This window comes from Pleurodeles waltl, chromosome 4_2, assembly GCF_031143425.1.
Source record: "Pleurodeles waltl isolate 20211129_DDA chromosome 4_2, aPleWal1.hap1.20221129, whole genome shotgun sequence".
NCBI classification, from domain to species: domain Eukaryota; kingdom Metazoa; phylum Chordata; class Amphibia; order Caudata; family Salamandridae; genus Pleurodeles; species Pleurodeles waltl.
In genome coordinates, this window is record NC_090443.1 from 552,409,418 (window position 1) to 552,432,742 (window position 23,325).

The 23,325-nt window shown below is 43.5% G+C and overlaps 1 protein-coding gene across 1 annotated transcript in view; it reads left to right on the plus strand.

The window, feature by feature from the left end:
* The first annotated feature begins 2,866 nt into the window (after positions 1 to 2,866).
* Positions 2,867 to 23,325, plus strand: part of TOR1AIP2 (torsin 1A interacting protein 2) — a 41,241-nt gene continuing 20,782 nt past the window's right edge. Inside the window, exon 1 of the mRNA XM_069232087.1 lies at positions 2,867 to 2,972. The gene's annotated coding sequence lies outside the window, so the exon portion shown is untranslated. The remainder of the gene's footprint in view (positions 2,973 to 23,325) is intronic.

Consider the following 23,325-nt stretch of genomic DNA (forward strand, 5'->3'; position numbering starts at 1 on the left):
AGCACCCTTTTTAGATCCTGCATATGACAGTGCATGCTCTGTCTTTTTCGAGACATATTGTTAGCTTCAGTGAGTTTTTACAGCCTGCCCATTGCTTACCATTGGTTTGCTTTATTGTCAGTCGCATTTGCTTGCTTCTTATTCGTCAGCTTCTGGAGGCTTTCCTTTCTCTTCAAATTTTTGTCCCACCCTTGGAGCATGGACACATTACTTGTGTCCTCCTACTGATCCCTTTACAGGTGCTACTTTTTCTTTTTGTTTAAGCACTCTGCAAGAGTGGGTTTTTTCCATCTGTCGCCCTCATATATTTCATGTTCTTCTTTCTCACCTGTGTTGCTCCCTTCGCCCTTCCTCCCTTATTTGCCATTCATGTTTCATCTTCATCTGCCCACCTTCCATTGCGGTTCTTGCCTTCCAAACCCCCTCCATTGTCCATGTCCTTTCCCATCATCACCCACCCACCCTCTGCAGTCTGTTTGTTCCCCATTACCAACCGCCCAGCCTTCATTGTCCATGTCCTTCTCCATCGTCACTCTCCATCCCTCCATTGCCAGTTTGCTTACCAGCTCCCATTCCTCCACCCTCCCTTGTCTGTGGGCTTCTGCATCCCCACCCGCCCTCTATTGTCCAAGTGATTCCCCATCCTCACCTGCCTACCTTCCATTGTCCAGGTAATTCCCCATCAATGATTCATTGTCAGTTTGTTTCCCCATACTTGCCTGCCGGTCCTCCATTGTCCATTTGCATTACCATCCCTGCCTGCCCTCTGTTGTCCAGTTGCTTCCCCATACCCCCACCAAAACTCAGCCCTATGTACTGAGGTGTTGACTTTGCTCAAGACACAAGTATAATGTTACTGTGCATGAGTGTGTGCACATGAGTACGAATCTGAAGTGACAACCCTCACCATTAGCAATTCAGTACATAGTGTTAAGCTTGGCTTTACTATAGGAAGGGATCCAGGTTCTGTAGGGCAGTGGTTCCCAACCTGTGGTCCAGGGACTCCTGGGGGTCCGCAAAGCCTCCTCATGGAGTCCGCAACTGCTTAGAAAATGAAATAATATTAACAGATTAGGTCCCCAGCTTTCAGCAAGGACTCAGTAGGGGGTACCTGGATTCCAATAATGGTTCAATGGGGCTCCCCGGGTAAAGTGGTGGTCCACAGATGTCAAAAGGTTAAGAACCACTGCTGTAGGGAACAGTGAACTTTGCATGAGGCCAGAGAAATACAGCTGAAACAAATCGACCAGGGGTAGGGAGGACCATTAAGCATCCTCAACATCCCTACTTTCTTTGTAATATTTCCATAGTTCCCCTCTAATGAAAATCCTTTGGGCCATCTGTAGCAAATTGTAAGTTCTTTTGGGATCCTAATACTATCACAAAAAATACCCCCACTCAAGGTATCTACGAGCTCATCCGTTGCATTAAAACTGTGACAAAGATGCAGTGCAACCCAATGGGGAAGAAAGCCACCTAGATTTGTCTGTGTGGGTTCGCCTCTATTTGTTGAGAAACTCACATCTTCCTAGAGAGAACATTCACAAACTGTAACAGGTACGGTATGATATCCTGATATCCGGAGTGTTTATTTTGTCTTTGGGGTTAATCCTGAAAGGGAGGATGCAAACTTGGGGCAGTCCAGTTCTCTCGTTTCCTTTTTGATTGGAATATGGGACTGCTTTCACAGAGGATGGGCTGCAACGATCCAACTATGCACCAATGGTTCCGCTCTAAGGGCCAGATGTAGCAAGCAGTTTTGCCCATTCTGTGTCTATGGGAAAATGTGTTCGTACATATGGCCCTAATTGTGGTCTCCTGCACTGCAATGTTTGGACATTTTTGCCACGGCTGATTTTGGATCAAGTGGCGACCTACCAACCAGCTTAGCATGGGTTTGGAAGGAGGCTATTAGCACGTCTGTTCAACAGCTTCCAATTTATATCTTGCTCTCACTCATTTATTTTTGACATTCATTATTTAAACGTGTGCATTTGTGGATGGTTCGTCGTTTTAAACGCAGAAACGGAGCGTGGGGTTAAGCTACAACTGCATCTTCACAAAATCTCTGTTTTCTGCTGAGAACCTCTAATGCTGGCAATTAATATTATAGCAACTCAAAAGCGTACTTGTGTTATTGCTGTAAAACTTACAGCAGTGCAGAAAATGTTGCTATTGTTCATGAAGAGCACAGTAGCGCTGCTGGAGTAATATTGCCCCACTGGAAATATAACTGCCCTGAGAAAACAAGTGGTGGGTCTCTATAGGAGTCCTGCAGGGAAATGTTAGGGTCTACCAGGACGTGCATAAATAGCTCACACGCCCGTTGTTTTTCTTTCCATTATGAAGCTTCAGTGAATAAAAACGGACTACAAGTCCCAGAATGCAATGGGAAAAAAACAAGTTCACTGGATGAGCTACTGAAGCAAGGATTAGTGAACTTCAAACGGCTGCTTTAGCACACACGGAAACGTGGAAACAAGAATAGAGGGGGGTTTGCAAAAATTGGTGGAATTTATTTTCCACTTTGAGCTGCATTAAGTGAAGGCTATTTTAGGCAGGAGACAGTTAAAAACCCAAACCATTTTTGGCTTTAAACCAATTGGTGGTCTCACGTCTGAATCTGATGTCTTGGCATGTATTCTTCAACATCTCCTTAATTCCCTCTAGCCGCTCTACTTTCGATGTGCTTCAGTGAGTGATCTTTACACGGAGCAGCCACCGTCTGATAGTTGTACCCTTAGCAAGTTTCCAGTTGCAATAGGGGGCAACCTGGGGACAACACTTCCCAGCATGCTGTGCGGGAGCAGAGTACAGCTGTTAGATTGCAGGACCAAGGCCGTATGACGTGGAGGAGGGGGCGGGGAGTGTTGCAGAATACTTTCGTTTCTTCCTGCCTCTTGCTCACTTCCTTCTCTGAGTGCAGCGAACGACCGAGTGTTGCACTGCAAGTCTTCCAGGGTTCCTCGCTGGTGAGTGCTGGAAATTGATTAGGGTGTCAGATGAGTCAGTGGTGTCATCGAGAGTGCACTAGGTTTTCTGTGAAGAATGGCGACCGGTGCAAAGTGCATGGACAGAGTGTTGCGAACTTCTCATAATGGCATGTATGCACTAGAGGTGGCTTTGAATGTTGTTTACGTTGTATGATATGTCACGTCCGCACGCTCGTGACAGCCGATGTTTTTCACTCGAAAGACGTAAGAACGCAGGATACATTATATTTCATGCGGGGGGGTTGGGAGGAGGGGGGCTGGATGGGGCGCTAAACACGAATAGCACGGTCTAGAGCCGAACCAGGAGTCCCATTTGGCCCCAAGAGCCAATGCACGAGTCAAGCCATCAGAAGATATACACTGGGCAGCAAAAGTAAAGAAAAAATACGATATAGTCTTTTCTCAGTGTCCCAGTTGAGTACAAACGGTTGTACAACTGAATTTGAGATAAAATATTTTATTTATAAATTAAACATTCAAAAATATTCCCAAACCCCGACGATGCAGGAGTTACATAAAACGTTAGTTTGTCGTGTTCTCTCTTTATATAGCTTACAATGCTATTTGATGTGGTCTGTGAAGCAAGATTATTTTTTATTAACCATATATAAGTGAGTTTTTTTTGTAGGCTACATGTCCTATTTTGAATTACTTCACTTGGCTCATCGCTTCCAAATGTTCATAATGAGTATGTATGACATTTCCAGAATTTCAATGTAGTTTTAAACTATATAATGCTGCCAGTGCTTTAAATGGGCCGTTACTGCCCGGTACTGAGTATAGGCTCTTTTTTATTTTGCAATGGAGAGTACCTGTACTTTTCAAGAAAAACGTAATACTTTTCATTGGAGAGTACCGGCACTTCTCAGAAACAAACAGGTATTTTGGCACAGAGTACCTGCACTTCTATTTTTCTATTTCAAGAACTGAATGCTGCTTGAAATATATTAGTTCTTACAGTTTTGTGCTACTAAGACACATACTACCTTGCCTTTTTATCTGTACCATACATTCCTGACGATGTGTAGTAGGTGACAGTGTGTGTTAGCTGGTGATGGGGCGTTCGTGAAGAACTCACCCTCAGTGCTAGAATGACCGGTGCAAAGCAAATCAGTGTCAAATTTGTCCAGCCTGGGCCGGCCTCGCTCTATGCAAGCTGACAGTGCTCGTCTCTTCTCTTGATCAACACAGGGACTGTCCTCTCTACAAGCCCAGTCACGGTGGCAGGCTGAGGCAGGGATTCAGGACTTGGAACAGACGCCAGATGATAGTGCACTGAACATCTGCATTCTGACTCCCTTTAACCCTCTCTTGAAACTGGCTGTATGTAGCTCTTGGGGTAGGTACATAACATCGCTGAATGATGGAGCAACTAAAATATTGTTACGGTAACAAGTTCATTAACCCCTTCGCTGCCAGGCCTCCCCCTCCTCCCACCCGTGCCAGGCCTTTTTTTGGCCTATTTGGAATAGTTCTCACTTAGGCCTTCATAACATTTTTCTCCACATAAGCTACCCACACCAAATTTGCGTCCTTTTTTTTCCAACATCCTAGGGATTCTAGAGGTACCCAGACTTTGTTGGTTTCCCTGAAGGAGGCCAAGAAATTAGCCAAAATACAGTGAACATTTCGTTTTTTTATAAAAAATGGGGAAAAAGGGCTGCAGAAGAAGGCTTGTGGTTTCCCCCCTGAAAAAGGCATCAACAAAAGGTTTACGGTGCTAAAATCACCAGCTTTCAGGAACAGGCAGGCTTGAATCAGGAAACCCAATTTTTCAACACAATTTTGGCATTTTACTGGGACATACCACATTTTTACGATTTCTTGTGCTTTCAGCCTCCTTCCAGTCAGTGACAGAAATGGGTGTGAAACCAATGCTGGATCACAGAAACCTAAACATTTCTGAAAAGTAGACAAAATTCTGAATTCAGCAATGGGCAATTTGTGTAGATCCTACAAGGGTTTCCTGCAGAAAATAACAACTGAAATACAAAAATATTGAAATTGAGGTGAAAAAAGAGCAATTTTTCTCTACGTTTTACTCTGTAACTTTTTCCTGCAATGTCAGATTTTTGAAAGCCATATACTTTTACGTCCGCTGGACTCTTCTGGTTGTGCGGATATACAGGGCTTGTAGGTTAATCAAGAACCCTAGGTACCCAGAGCCAATAAATGAGCTGCACCTTGCAGTGGGTTTTCATTCTATACCGGGTATACAGCAATTCATTTGCTGAAATATAAAGAGTAAAAAATAGGTATCAAGAAAACCTTTGTATTTCCAAAATGGGCACAAGATAAGGTGTTGCGGAGCAGTGGTTATTTGCACATCTCTGAATTCTGGGGTGCCCATACTAGCATGTGTATTACAGGGCATTTCTCAAATAGACATCTTTTTTACACACTGTCTTATATTTGGAAGGAAAAAATGTAGAGAAAGACAAGGGGCAATAAAACTTGTTTTGCTATTCTGTGTTCCCCAAAGTCTCCCAATAAAAATGGCACCTCACTTGTGTGGGTAGGCCTAGTGCCCGCGACAGGAAATGCCCCAAAACACAACGTGGACACATCACATTTTTCCTCAGAAAACAGAGGTGTTTTTTGCAAAGTGCCTACTTGTGGATTTTGGCCTCTAGCTCAGCCGGCACCTAGGGAAACCTACCAAACCTGTGCATTTTTAAAAACTAGAGACCTAGGGGAATGCAGGACGGGGTGACTTGTGGGGCTCTCACTAGGTTCTGTTACCCAGAATCCTTTGCAAACCTCAGACTTTGGCCAAAAAAACACTTGTTCCTCACATTTTGGTGACAGAAAGTTCTGGAATCTGAGAGGAGCCACAAATTTCCTTCCACCCAGCGCTCCCCCATGTCTCCCAATAAAAATGGTACCTCACTTGTATGGGTAGGCCTAGCGCCTGCAACAGGAAATGCCACAAAACACAATGTTGACACATCACATTTTCTTAAAGAAAACAGAGCTGTTTTTTTGCAAAGTGTCTAGCTGTGGATTTTGGCCTCTAGTTCAACCGGCACCTAGGAAAACCTACCAAACCTGTGCTTTTTATAAAAACTAGACACCTAGGAGAATCCAGGATGGGCTGACTTGTGGGGCTCTCGCCAGGTTCTGTTACCCAGAATCCTTTGCAAACATCAAAATTTGGCCAACAAACACCTTTTCCTCACATTTCGGTGACAGAAAGTTCTGGAATCTGAGAGGATCCACAAATTTCCTTCCAGCCAGTGTTCCCCCAAGTCTCCCGATAAAAATGGTACCTCACTTGTGTGGGTAGGCCTAGTGCCTGCGACAGGAATAGATCACACAGCGGTCAATATTGGTCCTTACATGAGGCAACTGTTGACCCCGGGATGATCGATTCCTGACGCAGGCAGTAGGTACAGGCATTCAAGTGAGGTAGTGTTTTTATCAGGATAGGTGAGGAATCACTGAGTGGTAGGAATTTTGGGGATCCCAGCGTATTCCTGTAGTTTGTGTGACAGAAATGCAAGGAAAAATATAGTTTTTATTCAACATTTCAGCTTTGCAGGGTATTCTGGGTAAGAAAACTTTAGGGAATCCACACAGGTCACATGTCTGTGGACTCCCCCCGGATGTCTAGTTTCCAGAAATGTTTGGGTTTAGTATGTTTCCCTATATGGCCGCCGAGCCCAGGACCAAAAACACGGGTGCCTGCCTTACAAAACCAGTTTGTTTTGTGATAGGTCATTTTGATGTCTCCACAATACGATTTGGGCAGTGGAATTTGGGGCTGAACTAAATTGGGGAGCTCCCAAGAGAGCACTCTCTCTGTGCTTGCCGCCGCATTCACCTGCTCCCTGGTTTGGGCAGACCCACTATTGCCCCGTTGCACAGACTGTGTTTGCGAAGTGACAACAGGACTGTCCTCATCACCTCCTTCATAATTACTGGTAGAGGAGTTGTCGAATGGGACTCCTCCGACTGAAAAATCACTCCCAGAGTCTGCGCCATTGTCCTATCCCTCAGATGCTGTCTCAGTATCTGCTGTCTCAGTCTCTGATCCTATGTCAGAGCTGTCCTCTGTAATCCGAGTGAGGGCGTCCGCAGCAGTCATCCAACGAGATGCCATCTCTGCTACTGGCTAAAATGTTGCTCTAAAACAATAGCCTACGTAGATAGCCACAAAATTGCTGGTGTGCGTGTGATACGTGCAACAGTAGAGGTCTCCCTAACTGTCCTTCTTCCCTCAATCAGCACGTTCTTTCAAGACGCTCAAAAAACACCTTGGCACATACCATTCGTCACAGTCTTTAGCAATTTTTATTGGTGCTTCCACTCCAATGTCCTCTTCCTCGGATTCCCTCATTACCACCCAGCAAAAGTGCCCTTCAGATCTCCACAGCCGCCTCCCCCCCGCACATACATTTCATTTGCATTATAGTGCAGGTAATGGCTGGCTTTACTAATGTACTCAGCTATTTACATAAAATACAGATTTGCTCATTGCAGTAGGCATATACACCTTCTGCACTTCTTTATGGCACTAAAACTGCCACTAGACAAAAGTCTGATACTTTTGTAGCAGAAACATAATCACAAGACTTACTTGACTTTTTTTTATTGCTGTCTAAAAGCCACAGTTGAAATGCGTCAGTTGAGGTATGTGCATTCCTTTGAAGACGCAAGCTGCAACTGCAAGACAACTGGTGGCAAATAAATAAATAAATAAATATATATATATATATATATATATATATATATATATATATACACACACATACACACACACAGATCACTTTTATATGTGGGTCTGGTTTTCCTGGGGGCTGATTGCAGCCCCCAGGGAAACCACCCATGCATTGACAAAAAAGATATATATAGATCGAGATAGATCTATCTATAGATATATCTATCTACATAGATAGATATATCTATATCTATATATATATATATATATATATATATATATATATATATATATATATATGTAAATATATATCTATATTTTTTTTGTAGTTGTGTGGTTTCCTCCCCAGGGAAACCCTACAACTACTCAAAAAAGTATTGCCCCTGGGGACACCTACCTTCATGTGAAAAAATATGCCCCCGGGGGGGGGTGTTTTCCGAGGGGGCTGACCCCACCTAGTGAAATCCCGGGTTTCTAGTGGTGTTTCCTGGCCCTCGATCACAGTTGTGCCACGAACGAGGGCCAGGAAACATGTTCAGGAATGCCTTGTGTGAAAGGGGAGAGTCTCCCCTTTCACACGAGGCCTTCCTGAATGTTGGGAAGGCCGTTTGGGGGTGTTTTCCCCGTCGGAACAGGAAGCGGCCTTAAGGCACCCCAACAAAGGGGCGGGGGGAGACACAGAAGATCTTCCATGTCTCACAGTTTTTTTTTTTTTTTTTTTTAGATTTTTTTAACCCCCTCCCTGGTGTCGGCCACTGGTTGTGACCCGCACTGATGCCCACACTAAACGGGTTAAGGAAAGCAGGCTGCATTTAAAAAATAATAATAATAAAAACAAAAAAAATGTACTGCCATATTTATAAGCAGTCACAGACATGGTGGCCTGCTGACCCCAGCAGGCCACCATCCCTGTGAGTGCTGCCATTCCCAGTGGGGTCGCAAATTGCGACCTACCTTATGATATTCATGAGTTAGGTCATTTGTGACCCCATTGGGAATCACACACAGTGTGAAGCACACTGTTGTATATACGGTTTTGCAACTCCCAAATGAGTAGCAAATCTCGGGGCCGTACATCTGGCCCTAAGTGTTTCGTATCTTTCATTGTCAGGTAACTGCTTATAAAATAATACACTAACAGCTAGATTGAAAAATAAATGCAGGATAAACTTACACATGATAAAGTATGAAACCTCAGTTAGCAACCACAATGACTTTAGATGTATGTGTGTGTTAAAGCTGAGTGACAAGTAATTGAACCCTAGTTGGTACATTGAGGAATAGTGACCTTCGTATTTTTAGTCGGGGCCACTAGAGTTATGTGATTGTGCATTATTGGCATTTGAAGCATAATTATGGATTTGCCATGTAATTCATCATTTGCTGCATAAACTGCAGATTTTAGAAAAACAAAATATTTTATAGCTCAAACGATTCATAATTTACCAAAAATGCAGCAACAAGTGGAAGGCCATTTGCAAAGGGTGACTGGTCACCTTTCTGTTGCTTATTGCTACCTGTGGGTGTTGAACTGCCACTTATGAGGAGCAGTATATGATAAATAATGAGGTAATAATATCACAAAATGTGCCCCGTTATGCCACATAATTTGTCTTTTCTTTCCCCATAATTTAGTCAACCCTGCTGCATAATTTGACCTGCCGCCTAATTCCACAGGCCCTGTTTATAGTGCTATGAGGTCCCATCCTGTTGCAGAATTCACTGTGAATAAATAAGTCATTATTATAAAATAGTATTTCACACAGTCTAAGCCATGCTGCTGCTAATTTTTATAAGTGTGTCCTTTATTCCAGAAGTCAGATGATTCCACTACATTACATCGCAAAAGAATAAATCTAAGCATAGTCAATGGAATTGTGTGGCAGGAGAAGATCAAATTATGCGGCAGGGTTAACTAATTTATGCAGCAAGAAAAGGTAAATTATGCAGCGCATTTTGTAATTAGCATCACTTCAATATTTTGTCATTTTAACTCCTGGTAACACTGTCAGGGGAAATATTTCACCTGATTAGTACTAGTCTAACACCCAAATACAGCAATAAGCAGCTACAGGATTACCAGTCAATCTTTGCAAAGTTACTTCCACTGCTCTGGAACACTTTGCCACGTTTTAAGGTACGTTTGTTTCGTTTGAGCTAGAATCAAATCTTTTTTTGATAAAATCTGCAGATTGTGCAACAGATGATGAATTATGTAGCAAATGCGATAAACCCATAACTATGCGATAAACACTTCTGTTGCAGAAACGCATAACTCCAGGGGCCCTTGCTTTAAGTGACTCAATCAATTAACAGCTGGTAAGAAGGCTTATTTGTTCTTTAACTCTCTGCACTACCACCACACTCTTTGCTTTTAGGCAGAAGTATCTCAAAGTCCGCATTATTTGTTGAGGAACAGTTGGTTTGTGAAAGCTGTGCATTCGGATGCTGAGCCCTGATCCTCTTGACCCGTGGGTCATCACAGTAATGGTCCAGGAGATGGAGGAAAGGAGTGAGATTCATGGATATTGTCAAATAAATGGTCCAGAAAAGGAAGCACTGTCTGGGGACTCATTTTCATATTTACAAATGGTCAAAGACAGCCTCCTCAGAAAGATACTTCAAAGTGAACAATGTAATTGACCTTTATTTTAATTTTATTTTTAAAGGGCAGCAGGTACTGTTGCCAGGTGGGTAAGTGGCCACGGATGCTCAAGTATGGCTGTCTTACCATGCAAAAATAGAGTGGGGGCCATTTTCCTTGCTAGCATTAGAGCCTAGGTCACCCTCCATGCTTTTTAACACAAAGGTGCATAAGTATCATTAGTGCTGCAGGTACAGTGGCAACAGGGCCAAGCGTTGTGAGGAGCCAACTAAATCCCAGTTATGTCTGTTTCCCTGTCCTTCCCCCAGCATAGGGCCCACAGCAAACTTGACAGTGTTGATTTGAACCTCGGAGCAATGGAGCACTGAAGGGGAAAATTAAAGCAGAGGAGACCTCTTGGTTTGGCCTCAGAGAGATGGCAGGGGGGAGGTGGCAAGATGGAAGTCCATGTTTTTAACAAAGGGCAGAGGAGACTGCCCGCTTTGCAAAACAGAAGTTAGCACTGATGAAGCAGATGCAGCAGCACTGGAGATCATCACAATTATGACTGTCTCACTTCAGAAAAGGGGCATGGGCGCTACGTTTCCTTTCTAGCATTAGGACTGAGGGCACCCCTGCAGAAAAAACAAGAAAAAACATGTGCAAGCTATTCTTTTTTGAAAGGGACACAGTACCTGTTGAAAGATTGGAGTGATTGTTAGGCATGGTGGAAAAGCGGGTGAAGTAAGTAGTGGAGGTAGCCTGATACGCAGGATGGCAGTTATCATCAGGTGTAGTTTCATTGGGGTCCAGGAGAGTGAGGGGCTCACAGCGCCCCAGTTATGGGGAACAGTATTTTGGGTCAATACTTGTTTTTGTTTGATGCACTTACTGTTTTATAAGTCTCATGTTTAGTGTGGTATACAAGATATAGATAGCTCCTGAAATGATCTCACGCCGGCCCCCTGCACTCAGCCGTGTTTCTCCCGCTCTCCCAACCCTTGCCATAAAGTTTCTGAGGGGGACCTGACTTCAGAACATTTTGTGTAGGGGGCTCAGAGCAAAAAAGTTTGAAGACCTCTGTTCTAACCTGTGATGCATGGTACTTGGTAGGGCTGGTGGATTATTGAGATAAACAATACATGGTGTGGTAAAGTGATGGGGAGTAGATCAGAGTTTGGTCTAGTGGGAAACAAAGTGTTTGAGTCTACAGTTACAAATTGTGCAGTTTGGTGACTGTAGAGTTACATTCCTCTCCCTTCTGCTTATTGCCAACGGTCAGTGCTTTGTGTTCGGTTATTAACATTATTTAGTGATTAACATAAAGAGTTAAATACACTTATCACTCCTTAAATAAAACTGACACTATACACACATAAATGCATGTGCATAGTCATGAGATTCAAAGGTGAGCTTTTCTGTTTGGAAGGTTTCCATAGACACTGAAGTTCAGAACAGAGCCTGCCTATCGGAAATCATGCTGCAGGAGCAAACTACACGGGGGCTCTGATACCACTTTATTTTTTGCTAAGTAGGTCGAAGTCTACCCATGGTTGTAAAAAGACTTCTTGTGGGCATTCTAATAGCTTCCATGGTAATGCATTAGACCCATTATTTATCATTGACGTTGTTAACCCACATTTCCTGGCCTTCTGTTTAGGCTGGCTTTATTTGTTTTAGGTTGTCCAGCATATCTTTGTCTCTCTGTGAGGCAAAGCTTGTATCCTTCCACTAGTCGTCACTTTCTGTAAACAGACTTTTTAACTTTGTTCTTATAGTGTCACATTTGCTGTGCATTCCAAGACAGAGGTCAACTGTCAGGCTCTGTCTTCGGAGGGAGCTTGGTGTTTACTTTTCTTTTTCTGCCTTCAAAGTGAGAGGATTTATGTGACAGTCTCACAGAGGAAGCTTGGTGTTTACTTTTCTTCCTTTTTCTTCAAAGTGAGAGAATTTAAATGATACTGTTGCCGGGTACTAGGAAAGTGTAAGGTTTTTATAGCAAACAAACAAATTTAAATGTCTGTAAATGAACTTTGCAAGTATGTCTGATATGCGTATGAATTGGTACTCCTGAAACAGTTCCCTAAGTAGGTATTCACATGCATGCACAACTGCATCTTTGCTCACACCTTTCCAGAACCATGCACATTTGCCACTATGTGCTTGTTTTGGCACAGTTTTTTTAGCCTTTTTTGCCACTCACCCATTTCCCACTTGAGTCACCCTGCACTCAGAGAAATTCTGTCCTTCAGAGTACTAATTAGAATCTGATGCTGAAGTGTCTCACACTTTTACTTCAAATTCATGCACAGCAACAAAACATAAAAATGCATCTCTGATCTTCATGCATAACATGAAAACACTACCCCTATAAGCCATGTAAAAGAGACACACTCTTCATCCCCAGCACTCACACAGAGTCTGCGGTTGCGCATGATGTCAGAAAAGCTATATTATGCAATACAAACCAGCTCTTAAGCTTGCCTTCTGCAGTTGCTTTACTTAGTCCTGGCGCCTAGTTTTGCTCAAGCCTGGACACAGGTGTTTGAATTCAAGTGTTCTAGTTTTGGGCTTTGGCGTTACATGGTAAGGCTCATGTATTGGAAGCTTATGGTCTTGATATTGTGCTTCTTTCGTGTCAGCTGCTGTTTTGTGTGGGTGCCTAACATTGTTGGGCGCATGTTTAGAGTAGACTCTTATGCTGATGTTGACCCATGCTGGGCTGTCTTTGTATATGTGTGGTAAATAGGTTTATCCTCAGACAAATCTCATTTTTAGGTAGAAGCCTACAAGACAGCACAGCTGTCTGGTTTGCTAAAGGCTTCGTGGGGACGTTCTGAAAGCTTCCCTGATAATGCATTCCTCCCATTGCTTACCACTGGCTTTGTGTTTTTTTGTTTTTTTTGGTTTAAGATCACCACCTGGGAGACTAAGGACACTTGAGATTGTGGCAAGACAGAGTTGATGTTCAATGCATCCACCCATACCTTCAAAGAATCATTGTCTCCGCTGCTTGCTTTCTTTTAGCTGGCTATATTCTTTTAGGCTGTCCAGTTTGACTTAGTGCCTGTCGTGGAATATAGCCTGTTTACCTGGCTCCGTGTATTCTTTCACGAGTACTCACTTTCTGTACACAGCCTTTAAATTTTGTTCTTGTCACATTGGCTGTGCATTCGAAGAGGTCAAATATCGGGCTCTGTTTTCCGAGAGAGCTAGGTGTTTACTTGTCTTTCTCTGACTTCAGAGTGTAGAATTTATTTGATAATTTTGCAGGGGTTGTGGAAGGGAAGGCATTTTTCTAGCACACAACAAAATTTAGATGTCTGTAAACGAACTGCAAATATGTTTCAGAATATACCAGAATTAGGAGAGCACAAATGAAGCATGTTTTTTGTAATTCTGAAGTGTTGTGGAAACTAATATTTAAATACGATCAAAACAAATCAGTACACCTGCTGATGCCATTTCCACACATTATCATGTGTGTGCTGTATAGTGTACCAGTAAAACTGTATGTCTCTGCAAATGTAATGGTCATTTCAATTGAAAATGTGCTGTCTGTAATAGCTGTGTTGTACCACACCATGCATACTCCACTCCATCCTACAACACTCTGCTTTACAATACTCTATGCCATTCTACGACCCTCTACTCTAAGCCAGTCCACAGCACTTAACTCCACTCTACGACATGCCACTCCACTCTGATATTCCACTGACATCTTTGCTATGTTCCATGGCACGCCCTAAACTCCACGTCCTGTCCCACTCTACACCCTTACTCTGTTCCCCTCCAATTTTCTCCACTCCATTCTGACATTTTACACCACTGTAGGCTGTGCCATTCCACTCCACTCTGCGACACTTTACCCCACTCTATGCCAGTCCACCCTGCGACACACCACTCCACTCCGCGACACAACACAGCATTTTACAACACTCCACTCAACGTCACTAGCTATTAGCCATACTGAACATCAGCCATGATGTTGTGTACAACATAACTAGCAAATAGCTCTTACATAGGTGCGACCAATTGGCTTTGCCAATGCTTGTTTATTTAGCATTATTTATCGGACGGTACTCTGTAGACTTTCTTTACATTGCTGTCCAGGCAGTTTCTTTGAGAATTGACAATGGAGTCGTTTGTGCTAAATTTAGTACTGGTTGTAGCTATGTGAAAACGTCAATAGCACAAGAATGAGTGATGAAAAGGGGCTTTGGGGACATGGCTTCTATGTAAACGGTGAAGGTAAGCTTTTATCCTACCTCCTGCTGGTAGACAAAGTGCTTCTAGGAGGCACCCTGCTCCAGCAGGGCCCGAGGAAAGAGATTCAGCGATATGCCAGTAATGTAATTAAAGGCCTAAAGGAAACTCGGGGGAAATAAAATACCAACAGGGCAGGGAGAGAAAGTCAGATGATGCGAGGAGAGGGGAACAGGGTAGAGAGCAGTGGAACTCACAGTTTCTTTCCTGCTTAAGGGTGGTAACATTTCTTTCATACTCAAGGAATCCAGCGGAACGGGAATCCCCGACAAGTCCCTCTGTCAAGTGAAGGAAGCGTGTGTACAACAAACGGTGTTCATGGTTTACCTTGCAGGAAGGTTCATGCTGGGATGCAGCAACATTCTGACTGAGTGCATTGCGCCTCCGATGTGCTAACCGCCACGTTGCACGAGGAGCTACGGTAAAGGTAACACAACTAGAAGCAGACCAAGCCGGTGTAATAATATTTAAAAATCTGCAGAACTAGTTTCACATTTCTATGGGAAATGGAGGTAAAATCCAGAGAGATGACTGTAAAATATCGTTATATTACCACTTAGACAAGCTTTAAGAGCATACATCAATCTTTCCTCACTGATTTTTAACATTTATAAGTGCTTAGAAAATACATGAATTGATATATGTACGGCCTTTGTTCACCTTAGGTATAATCCTTTGCAGTTTGAGTCCTGGTGTCCTCATCGCCCTCACATGAGCGCCAGCTTCTGTAAGAGTCGGACCCCAGCAGTATTTTACCTGAGGGCTTGAAGGGGCATGTGAAACAGCACCAAAACATGCACTCCATTCGGGAACCAAGGTGGCCTGAACTGAGTATTTATTTCCTTCTTATTCTCTGACACGTTATGCTATTCCGATGCAGCGTGACCCAATAGGGGTTGGGGTTACAGCCAGTGCTATGTGATAGACCTGACACCCTCTTGAGGCTTTTTAGGTCGAGTGTGCAAGCGCTCTGGCCTGTTGTAATCAATCTGTGGGCTTTTAACCACGCCCACCACATGTCCATCACCATCACTCGTTCATGGGCTTGCCTTTCAAAAATCCTTTATTATCATTGCTAAATGCTTTAAGTTTGTCCCTCCTTAGGGCAGTTTTGTTACTGCCTTGGCCATCGACCCTGTTACATGGATAATTGCATGTTTGCCGATACGTTTGACTGCAAGCAAACTTTTTTTCCTTTTGTGCCTCTCCTTCGCACTGTGGAGCTTTGAACCGGCTTGCTTATATCAACTGTTTTACTTTTCATTTTCAATTTATGTGGCAAGAAGAGTCCAGTTAAGAATTTACAGCGCTAATAGCTCTAACTTGAGCAAACGCGAGACCCACTGCATTGAAATGCTTGTTTGAGGTGGGTATTTATCAAAAGGCCTGACTGTGCAGCGGGCTTAAGGTGCAAAAGGGTTAGCACTGCCTGTAGTCTGAACCACACGATCTGAAAGGAAGAGGCTTGAGTACCCCCATGGCAAGTTGCTCCTACCTGAAGTGAAGGCTAAATGAGCATGAAGGCCTCAAAAATTGATGTTGACGTGAGCTAATGAATTGTTTCAGCAACAGTTAAGTAGTCCAGTCAAAATGGTGGCCCAAAAATGGTTAAGGCCACCACCTGGGAGACTAAGGACACTTGAAATTGTGGCAGGACAGAGTCATGTTCAACGCATCCACCCATACTTTCAAAGGATCATTGTCTCAGTCGAGAACCAAGAGTGGTAAACTCACAACCAGGAGCAGGAATGAGGTGCTACACTTAGTCATGAATGGAGTAGAGGACCTATGCTGCTCCTCTCTGGATGCCTTATGGCAAGGCCAGCTAGCACAAGGGTGGGGATTCCCAGACAAGAAACACAGCACTCGCAGCACAGGCCTGTTGGATGGCTGGCTGTAACTAGATGCCTAAGGTACAGATTTAGCATAGCATTGGAGGGTTGAGATCCTCACTGAATGGAGTCCAATACATCTAACATGGTCTATTGTTGTTATCAACAGAACTTATAATGAAGCCGGTTATGCTATTGATTCATGACTTATGAATGTGATGAGTTATAATGGGGCACCTGCAAGCCCTCAATGTGATTAAAACTACAGCCTTTGTTTCTAAACAGAAGTTGTGTTATTGAGATTGTTTGTTTGATTCAGTGTGGAGTGGCCCAAGTGTTTTCGAGGAGTCTGAACTTTTCCTATTAGCACTGGGTTCCTGCATCAGGGACACGAAAAGCAAATGCCATCCATCCTTTGATCCCTTCACTGATTGATAATTGGTTACATGCAACTAAAATGTGATTTTTTTGTTTTTAATGTTTTTATATTGTTGCCAAATAGGCACATTCATGGGTTGCTACATTAGTCAGACCTGGCTTCTCAGGCACTAGCATGTTGCATAATGGTTATTACGTGTTTATTTTTTGTTCAACATTGTAAGTAGAGGCTGAGAAATCCCAACATGAAAATGTTGCTAGCTAAACAAACAAAATATGATTTTAAATTTCACAAAGTAGTCTAATCCATTTGGAATACTGTTACTGCTTGGTTTGCACTGGAAAACAAAATACAAACCAGTTCAATTGTTTAACCCCTTCCATGCTAGTGACAGCCGGGAGCCATCCCCAGCCATGCTGCTCGTGTGCTAAGGATGGCTCCTGGATGTCCTCACACACGAGTCAAGAAATCCCTCTGGTGCAGGCATCACAGGGATTTCCTTTCTGCTGAAACAGCCACGGAAGGCCGAAGCTGTTTTTGGTTTTCTTTGAAATGACCATCAGCTCACGCGCAGCGCGTTGACGTCATTTCAATTAAAATTAAAGTGAAATGAGCCAATTGGCTTATTTCACTTTCCCTGCCTCGGCGCTCAGAAAGCTATCTCGACACCCCAAGCACTGAGGCAGGCGGGATAGGTATCGTTGGGAAGGGGATTATCTCCCCTTTCCAATAGTACCGCTCCCAAGTGGATCCCTGGGAGCAGAAAGATCACTAAGACACCTGGTATTTTTTTTTATTCAATTAGTGTAGGGGTGGGGGTAGGCTATGATGGCCTTGTCAATGCCCTCAAACCAATAAAATGGGCACAGTCTTTCTGCCCCTCTTGCGGGGCACTTGGGGTGCCCCCCTGGGGGGCAGAAAGCCCACTAGGCACCAGGGGCTATTAAGGGTGTGGGCTGCCCACAATGGGCAAGGCAATGCCCCCTACATCCCTCAAAATGGGCAAATCTTTTTGCCCGCCTGCTGACTATAGCATCTCATCCCAATGTCAAGGAAAAGAAGATTTGACTCTTGAGTGCAGATTTCACATATGGCCCAGAAGAGTTTGGCTAACTCCCAATATTGTCGCACTTGCAATGGTGAGCGGCTGCACTTTGTGGGCTTGGGTAGGCTGCTGCCTGGAAAAAACCACCAGGCTTAGTCACTCCTGAAAAGTAGGCATCTAGGGAAGTACAGGGTGGTGTGTTTCAAATGCACCTGACACAATTTTCTTAGACACAATGCCCTGCAAAACTCCAACTTTGCCTGAAGTCACCCATTGTCCCTACATTTCTGTGATGGAAACTTTCAGAATCTGCAGGAATCCACAAAATTCCTACGTCCTAGCTTTGCTCCACCTGCGCCAATAAAAAATCTGCTCCACCTGTGTGGCTGGGCCTAGTGCCAGCCACAGGAACGATCCAACTGAGGTCAATAAGTGTCTCCATGCAAGAGCTCCCATTGTTCTTGGTTTGATCCGTTCTTGTTGCGGTTCTCGGCCCAGCCACACAGGTGGGGGCAGAATTTTTATTGGCACAGGTGGAGCAGTGCTGGGTGGTAAGAAGTTTGTGGGTTCCATGCAGATTATGGAAGTTTCCAGCGTAGAAATTTAAGGAAAATGGATGATTTCGGGAAAAGTGTGCAGTTTCAGGGCATTGTGGGCAAGAAAACCTAATGGGAGCCACACAAGTCACACGATCCTGGATTCCCCTAGGTGTCTAGTTTAAAAAAAATGTACAGGTTGGCTAGGTTTCCATAGATGCCGGCTGAAGTAGGGTCCAAAATCTAGCACTACCCACATTGGTAAAAAAAAAAAGGGTCCGTTTTTGGTGGAAAAATGTGCTGCACACATGTTGTGTGTTGGCCAGTTTCCTTTCATGACCACTAGGTCTACCCACACAAGTGAGGTGCTGTTTTTATTGGGAGGCTTGGGGGAGTGCCGGGTGGAAGGAATTTTGTGGCTCCCCACAGTTTCCAGAACTTTCCATCACAGACGTGTGAGGAAAATTATTTTTTCCCCTCACCATTTGAGGTTTGCAAGGGGTTCTGGGTAGAAAAACGTGGGGAGAGGCATGCAAGTCAGCCCACCCAGGATACCCCTATATGTTAAGTTTTAAAAAAATGTATAGGTTGGCTAGGTTTCTGTAGGTGCCTACTGAGCTAGAGCCCAAAGTCCACAGCTAGGCACACTGCAAAAAACAAGTCAGTTTTCAATAGAAAAATTTGATGTGTCCACATTGCGTTATGGGGCATTTTCTATTGTGGACACTAGGCCTACCCACACAAGTGAGGTACAATTTTTATGGGGAGACTATGGATAATACTGGGTGGAAGAAAGTGTGTGGCTCCATTCAGATTCCAGAACATTGCATCACATAAATGTGAGGAAAATGTGTGTGTGTGTGTGTATTTTTTTTTTTGTTGTTGTTGTTTTTTTAGGCACATTTTGAGGTTTGCAAAGGATTCTGGGTGACAGAACCTGGTGAGAGAAACCCCCTCCCCACAAGTTACCCCATACAAGTTACACCATTCCCGATTCTTCTAGGTGTCTAGTTTTCAAAATTGTACAGGTTTGCTAGGTCTCCCTAACTGCTGGCTGAGCTAGAGCCCAAAATCCACAACTAGGCACTTTGCAAAAACTAGTCAGTTTTCAGTGAAAATAATTGATGTATCCATGTTGTGGACACTAGGTCTACCCGCACAAGTGAGATACCATTTTTATCTGGAGACTTGGGGGAACACAGAATAGCAGAACAAGTGTTATTGCCAATTGTCTTTATCTGCATTTGCGCCTTCCAAATGTAAGACCTGTGTAAGAATGGAGTAGTTTTGAGAACTGCCCTGTAATTCACATGCTAGAATGGGTACCTCCAAATTCAGAGATGTGCAAATAGCCACTGCTTCTAAATTCCATATATCGTGCCCATTTTGGAAATACATAGGCTTCCTTGATAACTATTTTTTACTCTTGCTATTTTAGCACATGAATTGCTTTATGCCTGGTACACAATGAAAAACCATTGCAACATGCGGCTCAGTTATTGGCTTTGGGAACAAACACACATTTTGAACCTACAGCCCTATATATCCCTGCAATAAGAAGGGTCCAGCAGATGCACCAATATATTGCTTTTGAAAAAAGAAGTTACAAATGAAAATGTAGACACAAATAGCTGTTTTTTTAAACTCAATTTCAATATTTTTTTATTTCAACTATTATCTTTAAAGGATCTACACAAATGACCCCTTGCTGAATTCAGACTTTGTCTACGTTTCAGAAATGTATAGCTTTCCTGCATCCCCCATTGGTTTCACACCCATTTCTACCACTAACTGGAAGGAGGTTGAAAACACCAAAAAAGGAAAAATTAGTTATGTCGAAGTAAAATGCCAAAACTGTGCTGAAAATTTTGTTTTTCTGATTCAAGTGTGCCTGTTCGTGAAAGCTGGGAAGATGGTAATTTTAGCATTGCAAACTCTTCACTGATGCCATTTGCAGGGAAATAAACAGATGCTTTCATCTGCAGCACTTTTTTCCCCATTGTTCCCGAAAAACCCTAATTTTAGCTGCATTCTGGCTAATTTCTTAGACCCCCGCCTCTATGGGGAATCTACAAAGCCTGGATACATTCACAATTCCCAGGATGTTTGCAAAAAAAGTAGAAAAAGGACACACATTTGGTGTTGATAGCTTATGTAGCTAAAACGTTATGGGGGCATAAGAGCAAACTACCCCAAATAGCCCAAAAAGGCTTAGTACAGGAGGGGGGAAACGCTTAGGGGCGAAGGAGTAATGGAGGAACATTAATTTGATTTGCACCTCGCATGGAGGCAATCATTGCAGACGTCATATGTTTTTCATTTATAAAGTGAACATGTTTTTACTAAACTTTATTAACAGCCAAGACAGGCAGCAGCAAGCATTTGCAATACGAATACAATAAATAGGAACAGGGACGGGGGCAACAGTGCTAAGTTCTGTCACAAACAAAAAGCTACTACAGCATCGGAAGTGCAGGTTGTCCTCCTCTCCTGCACTGGACAGATAACTATCAAGCAGAAGCAGTGCAAACTTCCTTTCCATGTAAAACAGGTGCAGCCAGGCAGCAGCACATGCCTTACTCTATTACTGTAAGACCACCTGGTTCTACTCTTTCCATGCTGGTTTTATGCCATGCAAGTCCCACTGTTCTTTCTGCAGATGAAGCGTAATATTGTCATTCTCTTGTGGACCCATTAGTCATTCCTGTTACTCCCACCCACAAAGGATTGATTAGAACAGGCAAACATCAAAGCAACAGAGTGGAGGTATTCCCCATAGAGCCCATAATGGTGTCTCAACTTGAAGATTATAGGACAAAGGTTTACATGCATTAGCCACTTTTGGGGCATGTGTTGCATCATTGAGTTAGGGCTTGCGGTGCTCTGCACACACCAGTATGGAGAGTGGTGGCGCAGCTAACAAACTGATACTCGAGTCATTGCTCTTCATGTTGCGAAAGCCTATGTGCAATCATCTAGGCCGCAGGCATATTCATTTTCCTGTACAAAAAGATCCAGCATCTCTGTGGCTCGGGAAACACAACAGGACCTGCACTCTCACCCTCCAGTTTTTTTTGGGGCATATAATTGAGTGGTGCAGAGTAGGGTGGCATAGAGTGCAGCGATGTAGAATGCAGCAGCCTAAAATGCTGCAGTATGGAATGGGGTAGGGTAGTGGTGTGGAATGGTACACATTACAGTGACATAGAATGGAGCAGAGGTAGAATGGCATAGAGTGGTGCATAGTAGAGTAACGTGTAGTAGAGTGCAGTGACACAGAGTGGGGGATGCAGAGTAGAGTGTCGTGATGTGGAGTGCATTGACGTACAGTGGCATAGAAAACAGTGCCATAGAGTAGATTGGTGTGGACTGAGTTTCATTGAGTGGAGCGGTGTGGAATGCAGTGGTGTGGAGTGCTGTAGAGTGCAGTGGTGCAGAGTAGACTTTTATAAACTGTAGTTATAAAGAGTGCAGTGGCGTGGAGTGGCGCAGAGTAGAATGCATTGGCATAGGGTGATGTGCAGTAGCATTGACTGGGTGGGATAGAGTGGTACTGTGTGGAGTGCAGTGGCATAGAGTGGAGTGGCAAACTATGCAGTTTCGTAGAATACTGGGGTGTAGATTAGAGTGCCACAGAGAGGTGCAGAGTAGAATGCAATGGCGTTGAGCGATTTAGAGTAGAGTGGTGTAAAGTGTAGTGCCGTAGACTGTATTTGAGAAGAGTGCAGTAGCAGAGTGCTGCAGTGTAGAGTGTCGTGTAGTGCAGTGGCTTAGTGCTTTGGTGTTAAATCAAGAGATTGTAGTGGTGTAGAGTGCAGTGGTTTAGAATAGATACGCATAGTGTGCAGGGGTGTAGAGTAGATTGGCGTAGAGTAGTGCAGAGTAGAATAGAGTGGTATAGAATGCAGTGGTGCAGACCGTATTTGCATAGAGTGCAGTGGTTTTTAGTAGAGTGGTGTAGAGTGCATTGATACAGAATGCAGTCACTTAGATTGCAATTGTTCAGAGTGGAGTGGCGCACCGTAGAGTGTTGTTGTGTAGAGGTCAGTGGTGCAGAGTAGATTGTTTCAGAATAAAGTGAAGTGCCAATGAGGGAAGTGGTGCAGCGAGGAGTAGCATGGCATAGAGTGGCATAGAGCGATTGGCATATGGATCAGTGGTACAGAGTACAGTGTATTGGCATAGAGTGCAGTGTTGCAGAAGAGACTAGTGTGGTGAAGAGTGCAGTGGTGCAGAGTACAGTTAGAGCAGCGTAGAGGGCATTGGGATAGATGATAGTGAAGTGGAGTGGTGCAGAGTATTGTGAGTGACGTAAAGTGGAGCATGCAAGGAGTGGTAGCGCACTGCCATTATAGGCAACACATTTTCAATTGAAATGACCGTTACATTTGCAGAGACAGGCAGCTTTACTGGTAAAGGTATACAGCGCAAAAACGATATTGTGTGGAAATATAATCCCTCTGTTGATTTGTTTTGATCGTATTAAAATATTTGTTTCCCTCACACTTCAGATTTACAAAAAAGTGCTTCAATTCTGCTGTTCCCATTTTAATATATTTTTGAAATTTTCTGCACTGTTCATTTACAAACATTTAAATTTTGTTGTGTGCTAGAAAAAACATAACACCGTAAAGCCTTCCCTAGCACTCACCGAGTACCTAGCATGATTGTCACATAAATCCTTAATTTGAAGCCATCGGAAGAAAAATAAACACCAAGCTCCCTCGAAAGACAGAGCCTGACAGTTGACCTCTGTGTCTGAATGCACAGCAAATGTGACAAGATAACAACAAGATTTAAAGGCCTGATTACAAAAAGCGAGCACTAGTGGAAGAATATAAGGAGCGTTGGTAAGTATGCTATGGTCCACGGGAGGGATGAACTCACAAGCTGGACAGCCTAAAACAAATAACGCTAACAAATAGAAAACAAACATATGCGAGTAACAAACCACACAGCATAATGATAAGCAATGGACAGAATCCATTCCAGGAAGCTTTCCGAATGTCCCCAGGGTGTCAATAGCAAAC